Raw genomic sequence first — 20,866 nt, forward strand, 5'->3', positions numbered from 1 at the left:
TTGCGTGCATTAGCGATGGATGGAGACAGAGAGGCGGGGAGGGGTGAGCACACGAAACGGCAATTAAACCGCTATGACCCCTGCCGCCTCCGCAGGTCGCCGTGTCGGCCGTAAAGAGAAGAACGGGATGCAAACAAGTGTGCAGCGTTGGATATGATATGATGTGTTTCTCCAACAGCTCTTCTTGTCAGATACAAAACCTGCAACTCTCATAGGGCAAATTCTTTGACTATGTACAAGCATGACATCAGAAAATCCCAGACAGCCGTTCAAAAGTGCCACTTTACCTGTGTGTACTGACAACAGAGGGTATCCAGGGAAGCAGGGCATGTCAGAACACACATGGGCTGTAACAACATTGCAGACTCATGCTTAAATACTCCAACAAGCACTTAGTTTGACAGGCCGCTGACAGAACCATACACGACTCGGGCTTAACAGACTGACAGCCTAAACTAAGGTGTGCTCACCTCCATGCAGTCAGAAGACACCTAAGTGGACAAAAAAAGCACCGGGCTAAATTTGGGATATGAGATAATGCTATTTGTGAGTGATAAATGTTTATTAGGATTAATTGTGCTGCTATGACATCCATTATAGGCGTATAGAGGCTTTAAATAGAACAGGGAGAGGATGGAAAAGCATGGGCAAGGACTTGCATGTCTCATTGAAAGCGCAAGACAAAGAGGCGCATCAAAATTAGTAGCGAAACTTCACAATATGCAGAAACATGCGTGCGTGTATCCAAGCGCATCGATATAGTATTAAGAAGACCTTCAAAATTCTGCACTGATGACAAAGAATAGGGGATTAATGAATGAACCATGACCTCATTGGCCTCCAGAGAGTTTTTCAAAGTGACTAAATGCTCTGGAGCACAATGACTGCACCGGCGCACTGGATGCTTGAGCCATTTATTAAATTATTCCTTCCAATCTGTTTGATGATTTTCATTATTCACACTCAACTGAAATATTAAGGCCTTGAAAAGCCCTTCAAAATGCAGGAAAGAAATGTCTGGAAAAAAACAGGCGGAGAATTAAGAATGCTCAGGTCAAACTCTCCAAAGAAGTCGATTTTTGATTTTTATCTTTTCCGTGTTAACTTCACACAATGGCAAAGCAAATTTAATATGTGGGAGACAAAACGAGGAACTCCAGCTTTATAGGCAAACACAACACATTTAACTGCAATGGATGCGTCCAATTCAACTTAAAACATTCAGAGTAGATATTTTAAATAAATCTATAGAAAACATTCTTTTATGTATTTATGTTAATATAGTAATTTCATTGACGTGGATGAGTAAGGCTTTTAAATATTTAACCATTTCTAAAGGTACAGAGATGTGATGTATTCATTTATATTTATGCATTTGGCAAATGCTTTTATCCAAAGCGACCTACAATGCATGTGAGTTGAGCCATGACCTTTTGCAGGGTTCCTACAGGTTTTTTCAAGATAAATTCAAGTCTTTTTAAGACCTTTTTAAGACCATTTATATAAAAAATTAATACCTATTTCACGTCCCTACCAGCAAAGAAAAACAAAATCCTTGACTTGTGTTCATTTATTTTTCAAATGTGGAATGGGTAAAACATGATAAGCCAAGCAGGTGTGTGTAGTGTGTTTTGGGCCATATTCCATTAGAACCAATACAATTCCCAATAAAACCAATCGAATTTCAGTGATGGTGTCTATTGTTTTGTTTAGCAGGGTCTATTGTATACAATAATATGTATATATTAATGATAGATGAATGAAGTGCAGGTCTAGAGATTATAAATGTGACCGGTTTATGTAGTTTTCTTTCCATTATTTAGATAGAGCAGAAGCAGTAAAAGTGCCTCTCTATTACAGATTAAAAGAGCTTAATCCACTAATTATTTTAGATTCAAAAGTCTAATACTTGCTGTCGCAGTAACTGGTGACTTTACATTACAGTTTTGCGTTTTTTATATCTTGAGTCAGCTTGAGCTTTGCTCGTGCAATGGGCTTGACATTCACCTACAGTGCTACCATCTCTGTGATCTTTGAGCAAGCTTTTTAAATATAAAAAGATGGTTCATTAATAATAATATTATAAAAAAAATGGAGGGAGGAAGAAAGTGCAGCGCGTGGTCGTGACTTTCAAAACAAGCTAGTTGTTATCGCCATAAAAACGGAGGCACGCAGCCTGAAACTGCAGGTGAGCATTAGCGTTGACTGACTCTGATCACGGCCGTTTTCCGATCGACTCTGGTTTTACACACAATGTTAATGGGACCCGGTCCTCCGTGAAAACCTCTAAGCATATAACTCTGCTCAAGTTCAGAAACATGTGACGCTGAACTCGCTTCATGTCGCACCCAATTCATCGAGAAACAGAGAGCACGTGAACGTACACCAAACTCATCGGAAGACACACGATGTGCTCGCACGCAAAACAACAAAAAACACTTCGGATTTGCACGAAGTCGCCCAAACGAGGAAAAATACAATAAGGAGAAGCACAATTTTTAAGACCCAGACATCAAAATTCAAGACTTTTTAAAGTCTTTTTAAGGTATTTTTCCAAATTAATAAATTCGATGCTTTTAATGCCCAGATAGCACACGTACGTCGCGGAGACGTCTGCTAAATATCGCTTCATCTTCTGTAGATCGGCTGCGAACATTGAAAAGTAAGACGTCTGCAATATCTCTGCAAGACGTCTTGGCGAAGTCTTGAAACATTCGAAATCTTTGCGAGCTGCATGCATCTTCTGGAGATCTTGAATCCGAGCAAACGCAGACGAATCAGCTGCTGACCTCAATGCTCAACTCATTTCATTGTTTACACTTATTTCTTGTTTAATTGTATTAAACACAAACAAAAGATAAAAAAACCCAGCTGCATATAATTTGCCAGTTTTTTAAGAGTTTGGATTTATGTAGCATTCATAAAATATTATTTTTATATACCCTACCTCGTATCACGTGTAATATAGAAACATGAAATCATACCCGTATGTATACTGTATGCGTTTAGTCCAGTTTCACTTGCATATTTGGCAGTAAGGACGAGGGGACTCCTGCATTTAAATTGCGTTTATGCTTTAAGTGCAGAATAAAACACTTAAAGGTTCTCAAAGAAAGTACATTGTACACGGAAATAATCTTACTGGCAACATTTTAACAAATATACTGTAACCAATAATGGACAGCAGTCTCTGCACCGTTCTCTAACAGATCTCTGTATAGATGAAGAAACCTTATACAATGTCGAAACACATTATACATGTATTAATTTGACCAGGTATTATCCAGCATCACAGCATGAATTGTTCTGACAAGTTTGTTTACCAAATTTAATTTATGAAACATATGTTCTGAATGTTCATTACATCCAGAGCCTACCAATATACTGCAAAGCTATGACATTTACCACCTGTTCATTTAATCACTACACAAGACCCAGAGCTGGTCATGACACTTTACATTTTAGACTTTGCATGTTCTACATAAAGAAAGAATTCTTTAAAAATGAATGAATTTATAATAAACCTAAAAATTAAAGCATTAAAAACACTGTGATGTAGTAAGTGCTGAAAGTATCATGTGAAACTGTGAATATAATCACAATTTAAATAATGGAGACTGTTACACAAGACTTAGATGCGACTTTAATTACAATACATTCAGTACACCAGGGGATTTTAAACTGTGGGTCAGGAGGACCCACTTGTCGGTCACACAGTAGGTTAAGGTGTGTTGCACACCTTAATGATGCAACAACAGTTTGGCCAAATTAATAATTAACAATGACAATGGTTTTGAAAGAATATACCATAAAATATTTGGTATTGCAAATAAACTTGTATTTACTTTACATCAGTGGTTCTTAATGTTATTCCTGGAGGCCCACTGCCCTGCACATTTTGTATGTCTCCCTTATTTAACACACCTGATTCAAATCATCAGCTCATTAGAAGAGATCTCAATGAACTGAACTGAGTCTGTCAGATAAAAGAGACATACAAAATGTGCAGAGCAATGGGCCTCGAGGAATAACGTTTAGAACCACTGCTTTACATTATGAAATATTATAAAAATAAAATGACTCCACTGAAAGAGAACAAATGTGTTTTACCCCATTAAAAAAATGTATATGTAAAAATATTTTAGTGGGTCTAGAATAGATTACACTTGTCTAATAGGTTTTGAAATGAAAAGTTTGGAAACCCCAGCTTTACACAATACTAGTCTCAATTAAAGTTAACATTAAGTTGTAATATAACTGAAATAAATAGCATTTGCAATTGACAGACATTAAATTAAACTGATGGCAGATGAGGTGTGGGGATGATGCTGGGCCAGAGTTGAATCTGTGCATCTTAGTAGATCAGGGTGGTTCATCCTTAAGTGCTGCATTAAAAAGAGAAAGGATCTAAAAAGAAAAAAAAAAATTCTCTCAAATCAACATTGGACTATCAACCCCAAATTAATAATACTGCAATTACATGCAAACAAACCTGTCAACCTGCAATATGTAAGGAATAATTGACGACGGGCCATTGAATTAGAAAATAGAAAATAATGCACACCTAAGGTGCAATGCGGCACGACGAGAAGCAGAGTGCCGTTACACCGCGGGTGTGCTTTATTTTCAAATAATTCAAAGGACCGGAGTCAATTATTCCTCTTATACCACGGTTACCACAAACATTGCTCTGGTGCCTATTTTTAAGACATTAGACAAGTTAGGTGTGCATTTATCAGAAATGACTTCCAAAAGCACAGTTATCTAACACAGTCTACTGTAAGTGTTTTTTAACATTAAATATAGAATTCTTTTTTTTTCTTTTTTTTGAGAGATACAAAGGACAAAGTCTCTGCTTCCGTGTGACCAATCAATGGTTGTGTTAAAAACATGGGAGGATAATCAGGTCATGACAATTATGTGAAATATTGCGCAGTGTTACAGACAATTCGGATTTCTGATGTTATGTCATTAAATATCCTACCACCGACCTCAATGCATTCCAGTCAATCACATATCACATTTGCGTGTTTACCACATAATGAGACGCCAGGAGAAGTTTGTGCTCTTGTGCCAATTATGGCAGAAAACGGTTACTGGATAATTTAACATTCATGTTCATAAATATTATGTGCTGTAAAAATAGTTTAAAGTTTGTTTGCGGTTCATGTTAGGCTGTGAAAGGCTAGCCACCACCTTGTCTGCAATGTCAAATGATGCATCTCGTTGAGGTTGGTGCTGATCGATCAGTCACAAGTTGAGAGGTCGGATACTCAACTTTGTTTGCTGTTCCAGTTGTCTCGAACACAGCATTAGTTCACAGACTCCAGTTCAGTTCTATCTGTAACAACAGAACACAATGAGAACATCATCACATCAGACAAAGTATTTCATTTATATAAATTGCACCCAAAGAAAAACCAAAATATTAAAAAAATGAAAGATCAAAATCTTCATTTAAACCCAAAGGGGACTAGCATAGTAATACCATTCTCTGCTACTTTGCTTGAGCGGAAGTACAAAGTCTGACGTAGTCAGGCTAAAAGGGGACATGGTCTTTAAATAAAACACCCAAAATGACTCTCTTTGTAAGAGTTTTCAATATCTCCACCACAGTAAGAATTAATTATTTTCTCAATACTTAAACATTAAAGGTCACGTTTTTTCTGATCCCCTATTTCAAACTTTAGTTAGTGTGTAATGTTGCTGTATGTAGTAGCATAAATAATACCTATAAATGATAAAGCTCAAAGTTCACTGCCCTTTCATTCCCATTTCAATACAGCGAACGGCCGGTTTGGACTACAGCCCTCTACTTCCCGGTTGAATGACATCAAAGCAAGTGTGTTTGACTAAACTCCACCCTGGCTAAGCTAAGCTGCTGTCAGATCACAACACACTAATAACAAACTACACAATCAGAACTCATTACGTATTTCTGAAGGAGGGACTTCATAGGACAAAGAAGACACCAGCCTGTTTTTAGGACAGTGAAAGCACTATATAGATAAGTATATTGTGTGAAAAATACCGCATGTGAAACATGAACACATGTTATATTGTGCACTGTAAACACAATCAAAGCTTCAAAAACACAGGAAAAACGGGACCTTTAAAGTTGTTCAGTATTATGGTTGTAATCAATAAAATGACAGGCAATTTTATTTAAAGATCATATCCCCTTTGGGTTTAAATGCAGATTTTAATCTTTCATGCCATGAAGGCAATAACGCCGAAACATCTGTCCTTGTATTGTTTGATTAGAAAAACAGGTCTAAGCACCTAAAGCTGGGAGAGCATGGTGAGGGTGTTGATTGAACTAGATCTATTGACCCCTCATTGATCTCATAGACTATGTTTACACTGTCAGTTTAAATCTGATTTTTGTGTATATCCAATTTGAATGACTGACTGTACACACTGTGTATGACAACTCTTCGTGTTTGATTTGTGTGACCTGATGTGCATTATCTTTTATCCAAAATAGCTGCATTGGTTTATAGCAATGACGTTGCGTTGATGTGTTTGAAATAAATGTGCTTGAGTTCATGCAGCAACAACCAGTTTTCATAAATGAAAAATAAAATATTGTCTTTTTATCCAATTCATCCGAGAAATCATTTGATAATTAAAATAATGTACCCTAAAAAACCTTTCATTTGTAAAACTGCATTCATTACTTTACTAAATGTGGGAAGAGACTCACAGGTGGAGGTAAAAGTTTGGTCTGCACTTTCCATAGCTGGTGCACAGGGATTGTGGTAGGCTAGTGACACAATTGAAGAAGACTGGTTCAAAATCTGCTTTACAACCAGAGGTTGAATTAAACTTTCTTATTGCCTGTCATTTTGACAGATAAGGCTGTAACAAATCTGTCATAATCAATTAGGACTAAAATATCAACAAAATACTTAGAAAATGAACAAAAACAACTATCTGAATCTGTTCGAACTCTAACCTTGAGGTCTGGATAGACAAAGTGAGTGTTTATCTGTGTAAAAGTTAAACCATCATTGAAGACTGATGCAGTTGTCATTAAGGCTGATTTAGTCAGACCTACCCCAATGCCTCTACACAGTAGGCTATCCGCCACTTTTCATTTACACGTTTGCGTCGTTGTTCGCATCGATGTGGATTTACACATGCAGAACGCTAGTAGCCAATGTCCATAGGCATTTACCAATGTAAAATACAATATCAAGGCAAAAGCTGAAAAAATAAAAAGCAGCAGAAAAAACCCTTGTTGGGGGCCAATCACACCAAATGCGTTTTAAAGACGTGGAAACACAAGGTGCACCTTGATTTGGTCACTTTATAAAAAGCAGTGCAGCGCAGATTTTTATATTGCTAGGCAACCACAGAGGCAGCTGTCCTGTCAATCAAATATTGAAGCGTGAGCGCTCTTTTGCTGTTAACTGTCAAATAAGCAGAAACTTTAAAAAGAGGACGCTTGCACTGACTTTGATCGAAGGTGAGAGGTGCATAAACACACAGGAGACCGTAAGTGACTGAAGTACGATTGTTTCAAATAACTGTAAACATCGGTCCCTACAACGGAAGGCCCGCCTCTCCCCATATTCAATTGGACAATGGAAAGACACAAATGACGTTGGGTGCTTTTCCGCTCTTAGCGCTCCTTCAAAAATGCATGTTGCAGTAGAGGGCAAAAATGCAAGGCGTTCAGTGCGCATAAACAGCGCACATAACGCTCAATGCTGCAGTTAAAAAAGATTTACCTCATAGTTAAGACAACTGGATCTGAAGCGTAATGATGGTCTTCAGAAGGCCTCTCATGGTGGCCTTGATTCAGAGGTTTGAGAAGACTACCAAGCACCAGAGCCAGCTAACAGGTGGACCAAACATCAAGCCAGAATTCTGCATGAGTCAGGTAAGCAGAATAAAAGACACTATAAATAAACAATAATAAAAGATGGTCATTAATGACTTAATGCTTTCATATTCATGTTAGTGCTTTGAAAATTATCTTATTTCTTTCAGAATCTTTTGATAATATTGCCCAATGCAACAAATGGAAAAAGCATGCTTTATGACAACCTCAGCAGCAGAACCCATGACTTTCTCCTGGGTAGACGAGAAAAAATAGTTTGGTATCAACACCCATCTAACAATTAAGGTAAAAGATAAAGTTTTATGATCACTGCATTCAGGTTAGAGTATGGGGTAAGTTGACCGTTCTATGGGTGTTCCTCAAATGCAAGGTTGCATGTGGAGGCTGCGTCCATCTTAGTCCTGGCCTTCTGAGATTTCGATGTTAGAAAAAAGCAAGAATGAGATGGTTTAGTTTGATGTCCAAGGCAACGTCATAATGGTTTCCGCCCCAGTGATCATGGCATGAAAACTTTAAAGAGAGAAGTTGAAAATTAGCAATGCATCACCAAAAAAATCCAATAATGTAGTACAGTGAATAAAAGTCATGTATCAACTGTCTTTACAACATGGCTAGTTAAACATTTTGTAATTAAATTAAAACAACAAAATAGAAAACAAGCAGATTGAGATGTCCTTCGACGATGCTTGATGACGTGGCAGCCGAGACATGCAGCCTTCTAGGACGGAGCCTTATTTAAAAAAATAATAATAATAAGGACGGAGCCTTATTTATTTTTATTTTATATATGTATAATGTCCCCCTTTGTATTTCTTATTATTTAAAAAAAATATTAAAAATAATTTTAAAAGGACGCAGCTGTGCGTTTGAGAAACGACCGGAAACGACTTATATGTCGCGAGGCCATCACGTGACCACAATATTTACCAGAAGACCGTTATTTGCTCGAGTACCCTCAACTTTTTTGTCGCAAATAACATTATTAATAACCTGTAAATAATAAATTTTGTACACATTACGTTCCTCTTCACTTTGTAATAGTATGTTTTTTGGTTTAATAGTCGGCTTTAAGTTAGTTTTTCTGTCAGTTTGATCGTCAAAATCTTGGTAAGTATAGCTTGTCATTCCTGGGTTTTAATTGTTAGAAATACGAATTAAAGAACAGATATAACTAATATAACTGAAACAATTAATAAATACAATTATCAAACCACTCCAATAGAACAACGTTAACGGTTTTGAGTGGTTTCTAGGAAAAGGTCTGAATGACAGTAACGTTATCCGTATAAGGGCCATTTTAACGTAACGTTAAAGGGCGGGAAAGGTTTGAGACATTTAATAACTCTATTAAAATGGCTGGTTTATCCCCACCAGTGCGTAACATGTGAAGTTAACGTTACAACGTGGCTTCGGGACTTTGCAGCGGCCTGAATAGCAGTGCATTGATAAACGTTAATAAGCTTTTAATCGCGTATAGAACATTAATATACGACGATCATTCTGTAGATCGACTAACTTACATGCCTGCATAACAACATATATTCTGTTAAAATGGTTAACTTACATTGACACTGAAACTCTGCCGTCAGCACTGTTGCTTCACCCGTTGGAACATCCTACTAGTCTAGGGAGTTAAAAATCGAGTTGGAAAAGAACAAAAAATCGTTCTGCGATCGTTCGACACGACACCCAGAAGCTGCAAAAACCGATTGAGGTTACACTCTACTGAATTATCGCAACGTTGAGTGCAGGCAGCCCACACATCTTTCAGATGTGTTCTACTTCATGCTGATCTACACGCAAACCGATCGTGACATCAAGTACCGCGAGATCAAACCTTTTCCGGGGCTTTCCCAAACTCTCGCGGTACTTTGATGTCATACCACGTGCTGTCTGCGCATCTCGGTGTTAAGTCGAACACACCTGAATGTATTTGTTGGCTGCACTCCCTTGCGCTCAGTAATGTAGGTGTAACGAATTAAATGTATTAAATTGATATTATATAAATAAATATTGTAATAAAAATCTTTATAAAATGATTAGCTGTCATTAATAAATTAATCTTTGATTTGAAACATCACTATACGTGAATTAACCCTCAAGTTATGAAATGCCTAAACATCAAAATGGTGAAAATACAACAATGTATATTTGACCAATTCAGCATTTATTAACTTTTGTCTTTTTAAATTGACTTCAGAAAGTTATCTGCAGCCACACATCCACTGTATACCAAGTTATGATGAACAATTATGAAAATGCAAAAGGATTGATAGATCAGTAAACAAGCAACAAAAAGGTAATATCTTAATAAATTTCTGCTTTTGTTACTTATTCATGTATTTGATTTACATAGTTCAAAATCAAACGTTAATAATTATAGGGTTTCAACTTGTTGCAGCTTTACAAAAAATGTAGAATTTGTAGGAGCGCATGGACATCTGAGTAACAAAGTCATATTATGCAGATGGGTGCTCATGGTGGCCTCCAAATAAATACATGGACAGGCTGCTAAAGAGGGTCAGGATGATGGAGATGCAAGAGCCAAAGACAGCACAGACCAAACACCAGGCCAGAATTCTGCATGAGTCAGGTAAGCAGAATCAGTTAAACTGTATAAAATAATTAATTAATAGACAGTACAATTAAAAACACATTATTTTTCATAGCTGTAAAAAAAAAAAAAGAATGAAACAGTACCTGCATTTAAGTTTCCAGCCTTTTTCACAAAGTTGCCGACAACTGGAAGAATGTCCCAAATTGCTGCAAAAAGAAATTCAGTAAGTCCTTATAAAAGAGACAGTTTAAAAAGTAAAACGGCTTCATTTAACTTCAAAATACCCCTAAATCCTTAAAGGAACACGCCCACATTTTGGGAATTTAGCTTATTCACCGTATCCCCCAGAGTTAGATAAGTCCACACATACCTTTCTCATCCCTGTGCGTGCTGTAACTCTGTCTGATGCAGCCCCCGCTAGCTTAGCACAAAGACTGGAAGTGAATGGCTCCAGCTAGCATACTGCTTCCAATAAGTGACAAAGTAACGTGGACATTTTCCAATTTATGTGTTGTGATTTGTATAAATTCACTACCAGTCTTTTGTTCTAAGCTTAGCTAGCAGGGGCTGCGTCAGACAGAGTTACAGCACACACGGAGATGAGAATGGTATGTATGGACTTATCTAACTCTGTTTGTTTATTTGTAAATGTAAAAAATGCAGCTAACCATTCCCAGCTCCAGTGGGCAGGTTAAAGAGTATTTCTTAATATGAGACAGAAAACAGAAACACATTTTTAATGGCATTTAAAGACAACATACCACTTCATACAACTAAATTTTCTGTTTAATCCATAGATTGAGTAATTTTCACTCTAGAGACCCTTGGGTGACCACCAAGGACGAATGCAAAGTAAGTGACCTACAAAACAAAAACATTAATCTTTTACGACTGTTTCGAGATAAGTACTCTGCATATCTACAGCAATATGCAGATTCTTGAGTAAGAATTTCTCTCAGACAATATAGATCATATTTGTAGTTTAACAATTTCTATCATGTTAAAGTTCTCACATAAAAATTGCTAGTCTAAGAATGCTACAAGAAACCTGTTGTGCAACTTACCTGCTTCCCATTTACAGCTCCAGTGAGTGTCTCTAAGGTAGATCCTAATGCAGATGGATGGAATGTTGATCCGCCTAACATGCAAGGTAAAAGAGCATTTGATAGCATAGTGGATAAACAAAGCTTTTTTCATTTTCAGAGCATTTTCAAAAACAACATAACACTTGCTATTACATTGTTATATATTACATGACCATGTCTAACTCTGATTCATACAAAACAGATTTTCTGTACCGAGAACTTTGGATGACCACGTTTTCAAAAATCTGACCTCAATTTTAGTAACCATTTAGATATTTTAGATGTAGTCCGAGAGCTTGCTGACCCTCCATTAAAAATGTATGTACGGTATACTGTTCATGTCCAGAAAGGTAATAAAAACATCATCAAAATAGTTCTTGTGACATCAGTGGGTCAGTTAGAATTTGTTGAAGCGGCAAAAATACATTTAGGTCCAAAAATTACGACTTTATTCGGCATTGTCTTCTCTTCCGGGTCTGTTGTGAACCGTGTGCATGACACTGCTTCCGTACGATGCTGTTGGCTTGTTATCTGGTGCACCCAAGCTTTTTTTTTCCGTTTACAGTCTGAGAGACGCTGTAAACAAAACAATCTTCGCAAACATGTCTGAGGATAACACGTCAGCAGCGTCGTACGTCAGCAGCGCCACTGTGCACGCGCATTCGCAACAGGCCCGGAAGAGAAGACAATGCTGAATAAATCGTTATTTTTGGACCAAAATGTATTTATGATGCTTCAACTAATTCTAACTGACCCACTGATGTCACATGGACTACTTTGATGATGTTTTAATTAACTTTCTGGAAATGAGACAGTATACAGCACATACATTTTTTGGAGGGTCAGAAAGCTCTCGGACTAAATCTAAAACATCTTAAACTGTGTTCCAAAGATGAACGGAGGTCTTACAAGTTTGGAACAACATGAGGGTGTGTCATTAATTACATTATTTTCATTTTTGGGTGAACTATCCCTTTAAATGGAAAACACCACAGCTTTCCAAAATGTTACTATGTTTTTACCTTAGACGAATTAATACATCCCTATCTTTTTTCAATACGTGCACTTAATCTTTGTACAGTGCATTGTGAATGTGTTAGCATTTAGCCTAGCCCCATTCATTCCTTAGGATCCAAACAGGGATGAATTTAGAAGCCACCTGACCCAACCCTTTCATGTTTTCCTTATTTAAAGACTGTTACATGAGTAGTTACACGAGTAAGTATGGTGGCACAAAATAAAACGTGGCGATTTTTTTAAGCGGATAAAAATGAGAACTATATTGTATGGCAAAAGAGCACTAAGTTTGCAGCACTTCGACCTCGGCGTGCAGTAACATCATCACTCCTGATTACTCCACCTCTCGCTCAAACTCAAAAGGGGGGGAGTAGTCAGGAGTGATGATGTTACTGCGCGCCGAGGAATGAATGGGGCTAGGCTAAATGCTAACACATTCACGACGTGCTGTACAAATATTAAGTGCATGCATTGATGAAAGATAAGGATGTATTAATTGATCTAAGTTGAGGTAAGAACTTAGTAAAATATTGAAAAACTGTGGTGTTTTTCTTTAAAAGCAGCACCCCTATTTATTTTGGGTGCTAAAAATATTTGCCACAGACAGTTAAGGCCTTATGCTGCATTTATTAGAAGGCGTTCCCAATTCTGGTTGTCCTAGTAAATACTATAAACAAACGAGTAACAATCCTCTCAGTAAATGACAAAAGACGGATGACATGAACTTCACTGCTTCACTCTCATTGGTAGTTGCTCCCAAAAGTCCTTCATCAAGTTGAACTTTACTCAAAGTTGTGGCATAGCTGGACATGCTCACTTCCTGTTGTCAATGGTCACAGTTGCTCATGTTGCTTAATGGGGCAAAGCTTTCATTGGAATGAACGAGATTGTGTTGCTAGTCGCTGGCGGTGTAAAAGCAGCATAAGTGTGTGTGTCTTTAAAAATATATCAAATGCAAATTACCTGATCTAACATTCCCAGCTACAGAGGGCATCCTTTATTCAGTCCCTAATGCAGATGGTTGGAGTGTTGATCCACCTAACATGAGGGGTAAAAGAGTGTTTGTTAGCATAATGAGAAAGAAAACAGAAACACATTATTAGTGGCATTTAAAAACATAACACTTGTTTATACTACATTTTATGTTCAATCCATAGAGCACTCGTTTTGAGTCCTGAGACCCTGGGGTGACCACCGTGAACAAATACAGAGTAAGTTACCTAAAAAAACAATAAAAATATTTATTTATAAAAAGTTCTTATAAAAAAGCATCATCATTAACTTGCATGAAGTGTTACCTTACCAACATGTTCAAGGAAGGTGCAGGTCTGATGATCCATCCAACATAAAAAAACAGTACATTTATTCTTGGTTACTGTTTATCTGTTGTAAAACAGACAAATGCAGTTATAAGAATTTTACCTAAACTTCACACCTATTTGATTCTTAAGTTTAAATAAATCAAAATAATGCATTTAATAGTAAAAGCATTTTAAAAGCTACACTCCTAATTCATTTATCTTTGCCTTTTTGCAGCTGCAATAGCAGTCTTGACGGTACTAGGATGAATGCAAATGAAGACTAACCACCTGACATCAGCTGTCCAGTCTCTTGTGGGAAGCAGGTGCTTGTTACCCCAAATACGGATGAAGAGTGACGAAGAGGATGATGACTTTTTGCTCAAACATCATCTGAAGATCTTGACAGGCTGGAGACAAAATTAACAGACTGAGGGTTTATACAAAGAATCTTACTCAGCCAATATTAAAGATAAGATATTTTTACAAAATGTTCTTTTCATTGTTTAGGATGATTTTATGTAGAAAACAGTACATCACAAAAAAGACTTTAGCTGGGTTTTCACAGGCAGAGCCTTACACACACACTAACCACAATTATAAACGCAACACTAACACAGATTTAGACAGATTTGTGAATAACATTTGAGAGAAATAGGCCTTTTGGGGACATAGAAAATATTTAAGTTCAGCTCATGAAATGAAAAATGGGGGCAAAAACAAATATTAACAAGTGTAATACAAATATCAACCATAATACTGATCGTTTTAAAAAAGTAAGCCACTATATCTTTCTAGAATCTTACACAAGACTCAGTTACATGAACGATCAAAATAAATTAACGTCAGACAGGTGGGCGAAAGATCAATATTAAAGCATGAATAACTGTTATCAACCCAATTTCGAGGTATTATTTCAACCCAATTTCGAGGTATTATTTAAATGATCCGACAGCAAACAGTTTATTATTTAAATGCATTATTACTACATACCTTAAGCATGTGTTCCACGCCTTTCTTCTTCTTGGCATTGCGAGGTCAAGCGGATGTTGTTATGTAGAATCATGACCTTGACGCAAAGACGCACATTCGTAATTTATTTAACAATGACAACACTTTCGGGTAATTTTATCTTCTAGATCCTAATTAACGCTATGAAGAAAGAACAGCCTTTCACGATTATTTCCTGGTAATTTTTTGTAATGTTTTATTTCAGAATGGAGATTAATAAAGCAGACGCGGAAAGGTTTTTATTATTTTAAATATGTTATGTTTATATGTTGTTGTTTTCGCATACTGTCGTGTAAAATGCATCTTTAAAGATAAATGAATGAAAGTTTTCATTGTTTAATTTGAATAAATGTGTTTTATAAAATCAACAACTGCCTGTTTTAAGATCAATTGAAAATGGTGTTTTAATTACTTAATATCGACGACACAGCATGCATGTGTAGATGTGTGTAGAAATAATTTGCTGTAGTTTAGGGCAATTCAATTTGTTAATGAGGGATCTTTTAATCTTACAAACATCTGGGAAAGAGCGGCTTACCGTCTTTTTAAGCTCTTCTAAAGATCTGGGAAAGAGCGGCTCGGCATCTTTTAAAGCTCTTCTAAACATCTGGAAAAGAGCGGCTCGGCATCTTTTAAAGCTCTTCTAAAGATCTGTGAAAGAGCGGCTTGCTGTTCTAACATCTTGTAAAGATCTGGGAAACGGCGGCTCGCCATCGTTCTAAATAACATACATCTTGTAAAGATCTGCTGGGTGTCTTGCAAACAGCTGGGTCGGACGTCTCGGCGACGCCTTCCAGATGAGCAAACGCCCTATATAATACGTCTTCCAGACGAAAAAGAAGACATCGCGCAGACATCTCCGCGACGTACGTGTGCTATCTGGGTGCTTTTTAAGACGCCACGGGAACCCTGTTTTGCTATTTCTAAATTAAGATGGAATGCCAGCCCAGTCTCACAAAATTTCGTTATATAGTCACGTAATTTTTTCCGCGATATTCCTAGCCAGTCTCACGAGGTTTCGTGATAGTCACGTAATTTTTTTGATAATTCTTTTGTGATAGTTTCACAAATTTCCAAGTTTTTTGGTGATTGTATAACGAATTCCTGTTTTCGTGTGATTATCACGTATTGGTTACTCAACTGCTTTTTCCTATTTTTAAACCATTGCCGCTTCTGTTAAGGGTTAGATTTGCATTAGAATTTTTCTTAGATTTTTCTTCTAGATTTTTTTATACGTCGCCTGGTGTTAGGGATGTCATTTTATGTAAATCTAACCCTAAACTGAAGCGACAATGGTAGGAAATAGGACAAAACAGTTGAGTAATCAATACGTGATAATCTCACGAAAACAGGAATTCGTTATACAATCACGAAAAAAGCAAAAATTTGTGATAATATCGCGAAAAAAGAATAAAAAAATTACGTGACTATATAACAAATTTCGTGAGACTTATCACGAATTTCCGCGTTTTTTCATGATTGTATAATGAATTTCTGTTTTCATGTGATTATCACGGTTACTCAACTGTTTTGTCCTACTTTCTTACCAATGTCGCTTCGGTTTAGGGTTAGATTTACATAAAATGACTTCCTTACCCAAAAGCAACTCTTACCCTAATGCCAGGCGACGTATAAAAAAATAAATCAGAAAAAATAATATAAACCAATATATAAAGTGACATTCTAATGCAAGTATGACAATGGCAATGGTTTAGAAATAGGAAAAAGCAGTTGAGTAACCAATACGTGATAATCACATGAAAACAGGAATTTGTTATACAATCACGAAAAATGCTGAAATTCGTGATAATATCACGAAAAAAGAATCAAAAAAATGACATGACTATATCACAAAACCCTGTGAGACTGGGTAGGGAATGCATAACCAATAGTCACACATTAAATGCACTTAGATGATAGCATGTGTCATTTAAATTTGAGGTGTCTTGGGGGCAACGTGCCAATTCAGATCCCGCCGTTCTCTGCCAACTTCCTGTTGACAACGTTAACGCCGATCATTTAAATGTGACATGTTCTCAACAAGAGCAAATTGAATTTGTGGAGCACTCAAACAAACGTGCCTTCAGGGGTTGTGAGTGTGCTATTGTGCCTTCCCTCAAGGCAAAAAGAAAATGAAGCTTTATGACCTCTCGCTTTCACTCTTTCACTCGCTCTCCCCCGAGGAATGGCGGCATGGATCGTCCCCAGTGTCGCGCAGATTCTGTTTAGCAATCGTTCTGTCTTTCTCCATTGTTTTTGCATTTCCCGTCGTAATGGGCTTGGAAAATTCCCCCCTCGCGACTGAGTAAAACATAATTCCCTAAGGCCTCTTTCAGTACAGAAACAAGTTCGGCTGACCCGCAGACAAATAAGCAAACAGAATGCATTCGGCCAGAACGCAGATTAATAAAAGAACTCTGGGATTTACAGACGGACTGTATATTTGGAAGAGGAATATTATCATAACCCTGTACTGTATATCAAAATAAAGTCATTTCACCCAGCCTTGTTTAACTCCAAATAAGGGTCAAATTCAGACTAATATTCCTCATGTAATAGTCCACAGGGACTTTTACTGTGCTTATTTATGTACTGAGAAAACTGTCATGACACTTGATTGATGTCTAACTGTCTATGAACTTTTAAATCACCACTGTAAATATAAAAAAAATTACAGACCATGCTTCTTTATAGCCATGAATGTATCATCATCTGCAAATTGCCATGTTGTGGAACACAAAATATATTTTTTCGAAAAAGCATGGCACTTTTTTTTGCATAAGCTGCATTTGAGTCACTGAGTCTAGAACAAATTATGTAGATGCATTTTTTTCTGTAACTGGATGAACAGATTTTTTGAAAATATGTCAAACTAATTTAACTGAATATTACTAAATATATTTCTCTCATAAACAAACCAAAGAGTGTAGTGAGTGAGTAAATATATCAAAATATGAAAACTTACATTTGTTCTGTTTCTATGCACAAGCCTATTGTATGGTTTAAGAAAACTAAATCATAAAAAGTCATATGTAGCAAAAATTGTGGATCTCTTCCTTCTGTAACTCGACTGCCTCGGTCCCCATTCATTTTTATTATATGTATAAAAGTGGACAAAAAACACACACTTTATGCTCCTCGGAATAAAACTAGAAAGTCATACAGGTTTGGAGCAACATGGGGGTGAGTAAATAATGACAGAATTGTGGGTTGTGGGTGAACTATTGCTTTAAGGCCAATGCATGGTTTTGAAGTAAGGGGATTTAGTGCTGCCTCAGAATAGTCAGATGGGAATGGTGAGGGAGGGGGCATTCTGTGAGAGAGTAATCAGGCCCTCATGCAGAGTCTTTGTGACTGGTTAGAGCCCGGCTTCCTGTTCTGAGAGGCAAAAGGTGCCTCTCGCTATTGATGCAGGGCACTCAGACAAAGAGGGCACATCGGAAGAATGCCGAAAATTCAAAGGCAGAGTGGTAGATCTCCACTGGTATCAGCTATTCAATAGAGCAGTGAAGGAAGAAGCCACAAGGAAGCCACTCAAGATACATTTAGAAAGAATCGCAGTATTCTCATTTAAAGAGGGATTTATTGTTTTCCATGTTACTGGGTTTGCAGAATTACCCTTAAAATATAAAAATAAATATGTCTGTCTGACTGTCTCTCCATCCATTTATTGTCTGTCTGTCTGTCTATCTGTCTGTCTGTATATCCATCAATCCATCCATCTATCTATCTATCTATCTGCCTGTCTGTCTGTCTGTCTGTCTGTCTGTCAGTATGTCTATCAATCTATCATCTGTCTGCCTGTCAGAATTACACTTAAAATATCAAAATGAACCTGTCTGTCTGGCTGTCTCTCCGTCCGTCTATCATCTGTCTGTCTCTCTGCCTTCCTCTCTATCTATCTATTGTTTGTCTGTCTCTCCATCTGTCAGTCTGTCTATAATCTGTCTGTCTGTCTCTCTGCCTTCCTATCTATCTATCTATTTATCTATCTATCTATCTATCTATCTATCTATCTATCTATCTATCTATCTATCTATCTATCTATCTATCTATCTATCTATCTATCTATCTATCTATCTATTGTCTTTTTGTCTGTCGGTCTGTCTCCCTCTCAGTATATCTATCAATCTATCATATGTCTTCCTGTCTCTCTGCCTTCCAGTCTATCTATCTATTGTCTGTCTGTCTGTCTGTCTCTTCATCTGTCTGTCTGTCTCTCTACCTTCCTGTCTATCTATCTGTTGTCTGTCTGTCTGTCTCTCCATCCGTCAGTCCATCTATCATCCGTCTTCCTGTCTCTCTGCCTTCCAGTCTATCTATCTATTGTCTGTCTGTCTGTCTGTCTGTCTCTTCATCTGTCTGTCTGTCTCTCTGCCTTCCTGTCTAAATATCTATTGTCTGTCTGTCTGTCTATTTATCTGACTGTCTGTCAGTATGTCTATCAATCTATCATCTGTCTGTCTGTCTGCCGTCCTATCTATCTATCAATTGTCTGTCTATCATCTGTCTGTCTGTCTGTCTGTCTGTCTGTCTGTCTGTCTGTCTGTCTGTCTGTCTGTCTATCTATCTATCTATCTATCTATCTATCTATCTATCTATCTATCTATTGTCTTTATGTCTGTCTGTCTGTCTCCCTCTCAGTATGTCTATCAATTTATCATATGTCTTCCTGTCTCTCTGCCTTCCAGTCTATCTATCATCTGTCTGTCTGTCTCTCCATCCGTCAGTCCATCCATCATCTGTCTGTCTGTTTCTCTGCCTTCCTGTCTATCTATCTATTGTCTGTCTGTCTGTCTGTCTGTCTCTCCATCCGTCAGTCCATCTATCATCTGTCTATCTGTCTCTCTGCCTTCCTGTCTAACTATCTATTGTCTGTCTTTCTGCCTTCCTGACTATCTATCTATTGTCTGTCTGTCTGTCTCAGTGTTAATTTCGTTGACGAAGACGATGACGAAAATTATTCGTCAACGAACCTTTTTTCACGGACGAAAACTAAATAAAAACTAAATAAAAGTCAGATATGATGACGAAGACTGTAACGAAATATAACTGACACTTTAGTCAACGAATAAAAATAAGACGAAAATGTTAGGGAGGGACGAATGGAGAAGAGTTCCAATCAGAGCAACTCATTTTGTGGGACAAGTTGGGAAGAAATCCAATCAGAGCGAATCTTTGAGGGTAGGTTGATCTACGCAGGCAGTAGAGGCATTTTAAAAACCCGCGGCAAAGTTCGTTTTCACAACAGGTTGTTTACATTATATTTAGTTGTACAGTCTTCGTTACCCAGCTTTGGCTGATTTCAGTTGACTTTGCTCGTTAGCAACACGCTAACCCGATCCGAAGACATGTCTCATTAACAACAACAATGTCAGAGCTAGCGTCTAATCTGATCACACTTTAAATATGACAAGACGACAGCCTGTAAAGACGACTCATCCAGAAATACATGCGAAGGTAAACATGCACGCTAAGGTTATTTATAAGATAAACCACCGTGTTTTCACTAAGCTTGGAATAACATTAAAAAGGAATACACTTCTGAACTGTATTGATTGTATTGGATTGTCTGAATTAATACTGAGTAAATATTCAGTGTCCTCAAATTGAATGAAATGTGTAACATTACTATTATAGTATATGTTGTGGTTTTACATGACTGGACAAAGTGCGTGTGTAAGTGCGTGTGTGTGTCTCTGTCTATGTGTCTGCGTGCGTGTGTATCTGTGTGTGCATGTCATTTAGGGAGAATGCATATCTTTTTCAGGGACCATGTATATTTTTTAGGTAGAGCGGGCCTTATGCTTATTTTATGTGATATTATCTTTTGTGAAAAAGCCCCGGTCAGTTTTTTTGACATTAAGAATAAAATAAAATACGTGTTTTCTATAACAACTATTAAATCTGTCTTTGTATTGCATATTCAAACCTTAATACCATTCCATAACAGACTAAAAAACTTAAGACTAGACTAAGACTAAAACTCTTATGATATTTCGTCGACTAAAACTAGACTAAGACTAAAATGAACATATCATACCAATTC

The 20,866-nt window shown here is 37.2% G+C and overlaps 3 long non-coding RNA genes across 9 annotated transcripts; 1 reads left to right on the forward strand and 2 right to left on the reverse strand.

Moving 5' to 3' along the window:
• Positions 1-3,625: 3,625 nt before the first annotated feature.
• Positions 3,626-10,144, reverse strand: LOC135745967 (uncharacterized). Of its 5 annotated transcripts, none has more exons than XR_012335077.1 (5): positions 9,414-10,144; positions 7,737-8,359; positions 6,707-6,766; positions 5,197-5,341; positions 3,626-4,407 (listed from the first exon to the last, which is right to left on the reverse strand). It is a non-coding gene; the product is annotated as an uncharacterized lncRNA (long non-coding RNA). The 5 variants fall into 5 exon arrangements; XR_012335079.1 differs by lacking the exon at positions 6,707-6,766 and having other exon boundaries at positions 7,737-8,082; positions 8,192-8,359; positions 9,414-10,143; XR_012335078.1 differs by lacking the exon at positions 6,707-6,766 and having other exon boundaries at positions 7,737-7,907; positions 8,056-8,359; positions 9,414-10,139.
• A 150-nt stretch (positions 10,145-10,294) lies between these two features.
• On the reverse strand, positions 10,295-14,194 carry LOC135718975 (uncharacterized). Of its 2 annotated transcripts, XR_010520952.2 has the most exons (8): positions 14,098-14,194; positions 13,812-13,836; positions 13,646-13,728; positions 13,472-13,546; positions 11,471-11,544; positions 11,168-11,267; positions 10,550-10,612; positions 10,295-10,429 (listed from the first exon to the last, which is right to left on the reverse strand). It is a non-coding gene; the product is annotated as an uncharacterized lncRNA (long non-coding RNA). The 2 variants fall into 2 exon arrangements; XR_010520956.2 differs by having other exon boundaries at positions 13,472-13,728.
• LOC135718976 (uncharacterized) lies at positions 10,303-14,177 on the forward strand. Of its 2 annotated transcripts, XR_012335080.1 has the most exons (6): positions 10,319-10,442; positions 10,519-10,629; positions 11,204-11,258; positions 11,488-11,556; positions 13,666-13,719; positions 14,045-14,177. It is a non-coding gene; the product is annotated as an uncharacterized lncRNA (long non-coding RNA). The 2 variants fall into 2 exon arrangements; XR_010520966.2 differs by lacking the exons at positions 10,519-10,629; positions 13,666-13,719; positions 14,045-14,177 and adding an exon at positions 11,694-13,464 and having other exon boundaries at positions 10,303-10,442.
• Positions 14,195-20,866: the final 6,672 nt, after the last annotated feature.

The sequence above is a fragment of the Paramisgurnus dabryanus genome, chromosome 14 (genome assembly GCF_030506205.2).
Source record: "Paramisgurnus dabryanus chromosome 14, PD_genome_1.1, whole genome shotgun sequence".
Classification (NCBI taxonomy): Eukaryota; Metazoa; Chordata; class Actinopteri; order Cypriniformes; family Cobitidae; genus Paramisgurnus; species Paramisgurnus dabryanus.